The sequence below is a fragment of the Gymnoscopelus microlampas genome (assembly GCF_963454915.1).
Source record: "Gymnoscopelus microlampas genome assembly, chromosome: 5".
NCBI classification, from domain to species: domain Eukaryota; kingdom Metazoa; phylum Chordata; class Actinopteri; order Myctophiformes; family Myctophidae; genus Gymnoscopelus; species Gymnoscopelus microlampas.
This window is the reverse complement of record NC_139942.1, coordinates 53254324-53262876: the sequence shown is the minus strand read 5'-3', so window position 1 is coordinate 53262876 and position 8553 is coordinate 53254324. Positions and strand designations below refer to the sequence as shown.

The following is an 8553-nucleotide window of genomic DNA, read 5'->3' as shown; positions in this document are numbered from 1 at the left end:
GTTCACCGTCTACGCCCCGCTCCGTTATACAGCCCGGTGTTCGCTACCATGCAGGTCAAGAATGGTACGTTGATGTTGTTTTTAATCATAACAATACTGTACGTGCATACACATTAATACATTTAAGGTTCACTGTGTTCTGTAATGTTGCATCTTGTTCTTGTGTAACTGCCCATAAGAGTGCAGTGTCTGTGTTTTAAGGATCCTCAGACAATGTAGCAGCATGCATAAGAACAGTAAACCTTATAAACAGAAGACATACAGTGAGTGTAGAAGTACACTTCTAGGGTCTTGACAATGAGACACATGTAACCAGATGTCCCTGGTGGACATTTGGGCCAAAGTAGCCCATCTCTACACTATAAGCTCACAGAGTAGAGGCTTAACAGTGGTTAACCATCATTTTTGTTTTGCGTTATTGTCCAGGCAGGAGGAAACGACCACGGGTGAGTGATGTCGTGATGTACAGGGAGATCCCAGGGGAGAGAACTTCACTTTTCAATTAGGCGTTAGAGACAGATGTGTTTTTTTCATATTTTGTATTTCAGAACCACATGCAACCAGTGGTGCAGCCAGAACGCTAGTATAGGCTGGGCCTAGGCAGGAGCGGGTGTTTTTCGGGATGGGGGTTTATTATTTATTTCTTTATATGTTATTTAATTCAGAATATTGACAGGTGTCGCAACACCCGTTTGGCCGCCTCAAGGCAAAACACTGAGGCCAATACCCACACGCAGCCAGTGGCGGATTTAACAATTTGGGGGCTCCAAGTATGCGGGTTAGGGTTTTAAAGACTTTGATAACAATTAGGGGCCGGTAATGTAGGAGCCTGTATGTCGGCTGGGCATCACCTACACCTTCCCTCCAGAGTATTACAGACGCATCACCCGCCGCTGGCTGGCCAAAAAGGCCCTTTGCATCAAGGTCTTTCAGGAGGTGCAGAAACAAATTGCAGAGCAAAAGTTGAAGATGAAGCAATCCGTGGCCTCTGGTGTTCATTAATGACCAGACCCTTGTGAGTGGTGTCCAGCATGTAGATGGCATTAGCGCTCTCACTCCTTTGGTTGTATCCTCCATAGCCAAGCCTTGCATGAGGACCACCATCGAACGCGTCGAACCAGTCTGGTACGCTGGTCGTGGACCAGCTGCAGCTCCTGCTACAGGAAACAAGGAAGTTCATCTGACCGAGTTGACACGCTTCCTGGACACCAACCTTTGACCTGGTAGGCTTTCAAAGACCAGTAACCCCTGACCCTGGACCCTCCTCTGACCCCATCCCTATCAGTACTACTACAGGGTACTACATAGTGACTCCATTGTACTCATACGTGCAGATATTATATACTATGTATTATCCTGTATAATCCAACATTAATGAGGGTGTTTTTGGTTTCAAATCCTTAATTATAATTTTGCTAAATCGATTGGGTGGGCCTAGCTTTCTATGTGGGTGGGCCACGGGCCCACCCAGGCCCACCCGTGGCTTCGCCCCTGCATGCAACAAAAAATTGTCTGTCCTTCGGACCAATGATCTTAGGGCACGGGAAAGTGTCTACTGACGTAATGGTTTGACAGACTGCGAAGGTAAATAATTGTAATGATCATCTGTTTCTCTTGTGGGATTTAATTTAATAATGAATCATCCTTTGTCACCGCTTTTTGCCAGACCCAGAGGGTCGGCCTACATGAGGCTTTGTCTGTCCCTCTTTTGTCCCTCTTTTCCTCTTTTGTCCCTCTTTCATCCCTCTTTTCCTCTTTTCCTCTTTTGTCTCTCTTTCGTCCCTCTTTCGTCCCTCTTTTCCTCTTTTCCTGCACACACGTCATGCGAAGTCCGGCCATTCAGATTTCAACCACTAGGGGTCTGGCAGTACCAGGTCTCCTGGTTCTAGTTGTTCAATACAACATATTAACACATCGGGTAACAGCATTTTTTCATAACAACTTACCCAGGGTGCCAGCATTCTCCCCATTGACTGCGCTTTGCTGTTTAAAGCATCCGCGTGCGTTACAAGCAAATCCACGCAAAAAAAAAGCATCGATTCATGTTGTGCCATGAGCCTGGCTACAGCCTGGAACCATAACATTTCAACGGGGAGTTACAACGGGGGGTATCGCGCATCGCGCATGACCGGTTTTCCCCACAGGAAACAGATTCGGAGATATAGGCGTTTCAAAGTAGGAAATAGACAGGAAGCGGATGGGAATTTTTATTTTTTTTTCCGGTGAGCGATCTGGCACTTCCTTCGCAGGATTACAATGGGAGCTCCCAGAGCTGCTCTAGCCCTGCCCGCGCGGAGAAAAATGAAAAAAACAAAAAGACAAAACTCACGGTTCAGACCGTGTTCGGCACCGAACCGCCACTATGTAAACACACGGTTCAGACCGTGTTTGGCACCCGATGTGTTAATAAACAAATTGATATAATATTAAAATGAGATTATAATATTCAAATGTGCCCCCGGGACACAGGAAATGGCAGATGGAGATGGCCCTCCAGACCGCACTGCAGCTGCTAAGGCCCAACATCGTATTGATTATGGGGATCTCTTTGACGAAGGGGGCTTTAGTTCACTAAAGGTAAGAGTATCTTCTATCTAGACAGTATATTTGTCTCAATCCCAGATGACGATGATGCTTATAAAAAATCACACCCTGTGTGAAGGAAGCGGTGCCTTTGGGGCGGGCCTTAACTCATTTCAGTTCGTCCCTATTGGTGGTCTGAGTCCACTTACCAAATTTGTTCTTGGTAGCATGCTGCAAACTGGAATGATGGCTGTTTAAAGCCCAGCCAATGGGCAGACAGAGGGGGCGGGGCTTAAGTAATGACAGTTAGTCCCTATTGCTGGCTTTAGTCCATGTACAACATTTGTACTCCATAGCATGCTGCGAACTTGAGTTATGGCTGTTTGAAGGCCAGCCAATTGGAAGACAGAGGGGGCGGGGCTTGAGCAATTCATGCTGGTCCCTATTGGTGGTCTAAGTCCACATACCAAATGTGGACTTGCTGGCATGCTGCAAAGTGGAGTTATAGCTCTGTAAAATCCCGTGCTCATCCCGTGCTCATACGGGCGCTGGGGGTCCCTGGACCCCTCTTTCATAACGTCATCAATGCATGCTCGTGCCTATTGGTGGTCTAAGTCCACATACCAAATGTGGACTTGGTGGCATGCTGCAAACTGGAGTTATAGCTGTTTAAAATCCCGTGCTCATCCCGTGCTCATACGGGGGCAGGGGGTCCCTGGACCCCTCATTGAGAACTTCAGCAATTCATGCTCGTCCCTATTGGTGGTCTAAGTCCACATTGCAAAGTTGGAGTTGGTGGCATGCTGCAAAGTGGAGTTGTAGCTGTTTAAAATCCCGTGCTCATCCCGTGCTCATACGGGCGGAGGGACATAACAGAGGCTGGGGGTCCCTGGACCCCTCTTTGAGAACGTCAGCAATTCATGCCCGTCCCTATTGGTGGTCTAAGTCCACATACCAAATGTGGAGTTGGTGGCATGCTGCGAACTGGAGTTATAGCTGTTTAAAATCCCGTGCTCATCCCGTGCTCGGACATAACATACGTTGGGGGTCCCTGGACCCCTCTTTGATAACCAGTGGTACGTGTGGGCAATGAGAGGAGAGATGACATAGGCAGTGTCCACATGCGTGTGTGTGTGTGTGTGTGTGTGTGTGTCTGTGTGTGCGCGTGTGTTTGTATGTGTTTCTTCTTTGCCGTGCTCATCCCAGGCTCATACGACGGACGGACGGACGGACGGACGGACGGACGGACGGACGGACACGGAGTCAAAGCCACGTATAGAGCGGTTGGCACCGCTAAAAATGACTGCTGTGGGCTGTGATACAATTCTGTCTGTTGTTGTACATGACACCAGAGCAAAGTTTATTGTATTTCATGTACATGTAAGGTATATTCCATTAATGCTTATTTTCTGTTTAATTTCAGAATTAAACAGTAATTTCCTGGCATCACCAGACTGGCCAATGAGCTGTGGTCTTGGGAGTGGACGTTCGGACGCACGCCCAAGTTCATCATCCACGCCCTGCTCCGTCTCCACGACGACCCATCCACCGCCTCTACCTATCACAGCCCGGCATCCACTACCACTAACGTTTAGTTTCTTTATTTTACCTTTTCCCTGTTAAGAAAAGCTCAGTGTGGGTCAGGAGAGGCAGGTGGTCTTTCAATCCATTTCAAATCCATCCAGAACGTGTCGAACCACTCTGGTACGCTGGTCGTGGAACAGCTGCAGCTCCTGCTACAGGAAACAAGGAAGCTCATCTGACCGAGTTGACACGCTTCCTGGACACCAACCTTTGACCTGGTAGGCTTTCAAAGACCAGTAACCCCTGACCCTTGACCCTCTTCTGACCCCATCCCTATCAGTACTACTACAGGGTACTACATAGTGACTCCATTGTACTCATACGTGCAGATATTATATACTATGTATTATCCTGTATAATCCAACATTAATGAGGGTGTTTTTGGTTTCAAATCCTTAATTAATCCTTAAATAATTGTAATGATCATCTGTTTCTCTTGTGGGATTTAATTTAATAATGAATCATCCTTTGTCACCGCTTTTTGCCAGACCCAGAGGGTCGGCCTACATGAGGCTTTATCTGTCCCTCTTTTGTCCCTCTTTTGCAGAGCCTGTACTTTTTTTCATCAGTTGCAGTGTGAATGAGTGAACATGCAAAAAAAATATCTATAATAACCATTATGAATCTGTATACCGTATATTTTGTCATAATATTTTACATCAAAAATGCAAAACATGTAAAGAGTCTTATCGGACCTACACTGTAAAATCCTGATTGTTAATGTAATCCAAATGGAATGTGGATTCAATTGAATTGCAGTAGCCTAAATGACATTCCACTTTCATCATAGAAGTAAACAAGACTAGCTTTGTCTGTTTGAGTTGTATAGTAAAGGCCTGTCCGGGATTATTTTACCATACATTACAAATCAAAAGTAATTTGTTCGACTCTGTCTCCCCTAAGAAACTAACAATGGGAGATCATGAGGAGCCAGAGGCAAGATAGCCTGTTAAATATTCATGTATTCTTGTTGAATTATATACTCATTGAACAATGAACATTCTGCAGTACGACAGACACAGCAACTACCACCACTTTACTCTGCTGTGCTTTGCGTAGCGGATCGGGCTCTGCTCTCGGCAGCGCTCAGGCCAACCTGTGAGGGGATCCGGGGCAACGCCGCAGCCAGCGTCCCCTCGCCTGTCAGGAACCTGCAGGAGGAAGACTGCCGGACCGGCTCTGGACTGGCGGACCGTCTTGAGCGCTGTGGCAACGCAGTTCAACACAGAGTATGGTTGTCATTTCCTGGCATCACCAGACTGGCCAATGAGCTGTGGTCTTGGGAGTGGACGTTCGGATGCACGCCCAAATTCACAGTCCACGCCCTACTCCATCTCCACGACGACGCATCCACCGCCTCCACCTATCACAGCCCGGCGTCTGCTACCATGGAGGTCAAGAACGGGTTCATGAAACGCTGCGAGATCGTATTGATTATGGGGATCGCTTCGACGAAAGGGGCTTTATCTCACTAAAGGCAAGAGTATCTTCTATCTAGACAGTATATTTGTCTCAATCCCAGATGATGATGATGCTTATAAATATGAATGCTGTGGACTGTAATACAATGCTGTCTGTAGTTGTAAATGACCCCAAAGCAAAGTTTATTGTATTGTATGTACATGTAAGCTATATTCACTTGATTCTTATTTTCTGTTTCACGTGAGAAATAAAATTCATTTCCTGGCATCACCAGACTGGCCAATGAGCTGTGGTCTTGGGAGTGGACGTTCGGACGTACGCCCAAGTTCACCGTCCACGCCCTGCTCCGTCTCCACGACAACGTATCCACCGCCTCAATCACAGCCCGACGTCCGCTACCATGGAGGTCAAGAAGGGGTTCATGAAACGCTGCGAGATCCGGGCGCCATCCGATTGGCTGCCGGCGGAGGCGTGTGGCGAGTTCTCCTCGCTGTTGGCTGCAGGTTCTGTCTGGGTGCCATGGCGGCGGTCACACACATTGTGGTACGACTTTATTTTTTTCAAAATTGATTATGGGGATCTCTTTGACGAAGGGGGCTTTATCTCACTAAAGTCAAGAGTATCTTCTACAGTTTATTTGTCTCAATCCCAGATGATGATGATGCTTATAAATATGACTGCTGTGGGCTGTGATACAATGCTGTCTGTTGTAAATGTATGTGTATTTTATGAACATGTAAGGGTATATTGCATTGATGCTTATTTTCTCTTTCATGTGAGGTGCTTTTATGTTATTGGATTTCAGTGTCTGGTGGTATTGAGCTTATTTTTCGGATTTTTTGTTGATTTCTTGAGTTTTAACTGAGTTTTAACTGGGGTTGTTTAATTATCGCTCCCTACTAACGTGTAGTTTCTTTATTTTACCTTTTCCCTGTTAGGAAAAGCTCAGTGTGGGTCAGGAGAGGCAGGTGGTCTTTCAACCCATTTGAAATCCATCCAAAATGACATCTACGAGAACTTAGCCCTGGAGGACTGGATCCACGACCACATGGACCTGCAGAACAACCCACATGTGCTGCTGTTATGGAGGAACACCACGGCCATTATCCCCTCGCCTGTCAGGAACCTGCAGGAGGAAGACCAGGACAGCTTGTTCAGCTTTACACTTTATATAAATGGATTCAGTTTACATTTTGGAGAAAATTGAAAGGACCGATATAGAAATGTGGTTGCCTTTTATTCATGTCAGTTTTTTTTTAAATATATATCATATATATATATGTTGCTGACAATATTCATTTCCATTGTCTGGGGAGGGAGAGTGTACCTATACCTACCTACCAACTACCATGTTACACTTGGAGTAACCAGCTGCTTCTTTTCACCTGACAGTGAGGCGGTGCATGCCTATGCGATGATAATGTCATGAATAGTCAATGTTTTGGTAGGAGCCAAATGCAGGTCAAAGAGGCAGTGCTGACATTCGTCCGTTTATTCACAAAAACACAAGAAACACAAATACACCCATGGGATTACTGTCTGTTTCACATGGAAGCACAAGAACAGAACAAATTACAAACTGGCATGTGTGAACAGAACACAGAGTGTAATATCATACAGGGACTAGCTCAACACACTGAAACCACAACAAACATGAGAGCAGTAAGTTTACTTTTTTTTTAGGAGGAGCATGACCTCTGTGTTTAAAGCATCCCCGGGCCTGGTCTTACAGTCTGTGTCTACAAACATCTACGAGAACTTAGCCCTGGAGGACTGGATCTACGACCACATGGACCTGCAGAACAACCCACATGTGCTGCTGTTGTGTAGGAACTCCCCCTGTGTGGTGGTGGGCAGGCACCAGAACCCCTGGCAGGAGAGTGACATGAAGGTGCTGAGGAGCTCTAAGGTTCCTCTGGCCAGGAGGAGGAGTGGAGGAGGAACGGTGTTCCATGACCTGGGCAACGTCAACCTGACCTTCTTCACCTCCAGGAAGCAGTACGACAGACACAGGAACCTTAGGCTGCTCACCACGGCTCTGAAGAAGCTCTCCCCACGGCTGGACGTCCACAGCACTGAGCGCTTCGACGTGCTGCTGAACGGACACTACAAGATCTCTGGTACAGCAGCTAAGCTGGGTGGACCACTGTACTCTGCTGTGCTCTGCGGATCGGGCTCTGCTCTCGGCGGCACTCTGGCGCGATCTGGAGCAACGCCACGGCCAGCGTCCCCTCGCCTGTCAGGAACCTGCAGGAGGAAGACCCGGCTCTGGACTGCCGGACCGTCATGAGCGCCGTGGCAACGCAGTACAACACAGAGTATGGTTGCAGTGTACCAGTGCATCGGGTGGATCCAGGTGATGAGCAGTCATTTCCTGGCATCACCAGACTGGCCAATGAGCTGGACGTTCGGACGCACGACTAAGTTCACCATCTACGCCCCGCTCCGTCTCCACAGCCCAGTGTTCGCTACCATGCAGGTCAAGAATGGTACTTTTATGTTGTTTTTAATCATAACAATACTGTATGTGCATACACATTAATACATTTAAGGTTCACTGTGTTCTGTAATGTTGCATCTTGTGTAACTGCCCATAAGAGTGCAGTGTCTGTGTTTTAAGGATCCTCAGACAATGTAGCAGCATGCATAAGAACAGTAAACCTTATTAACAGAATATATACTAGAGGGGAATTACAGTGAATGTAGAAGTACACTTCTAGGGTCTTGGCAATGAAACACATGTAACCAGATGTCCCTGGTGGACATTTGGGCCAAAGTAGCCCATCTCTACAGTATAAGCTCACAGAGTAGAGGCTTTACAATGGTAAACCATCATTTTTGTTTTGCGTTATTGTCCAGGCAGGAGGAAACGACCACGGGTGAGCGATGTTGTGATGTGCAGGGAGATCCCAGGGGAGAGAACTTCACTTTTCAAGTAGGCGTTAGAGACAGATGTGTTTTTTTCATATTTTGTATTTCAGAACCACATGCAACCAGTGGTGCAGCCAGAACGCTAGTATAAGC

At 46.9% G+C, this 8553-nt stretch overlaps 1 pseudogene across 1 annotated transcript; it reads left to right on the top strand.

The window, feature by feature from the left end:
• Positions 1–7219: 7219 nt before the first annotated feature.
• Positions 7220–7953, top strand: LOC311045185 (lipoyl amidotransferase LIPT1, mitochondrial-like; annotated as a pseudogene). The gene has a single exon. The product of its transcript is annotated as a lipoyl amidotransferase LIPT1, mitochondrial-like (transcript).
• Positions 7954–8553: the final 600 nt, after the last annotated feature.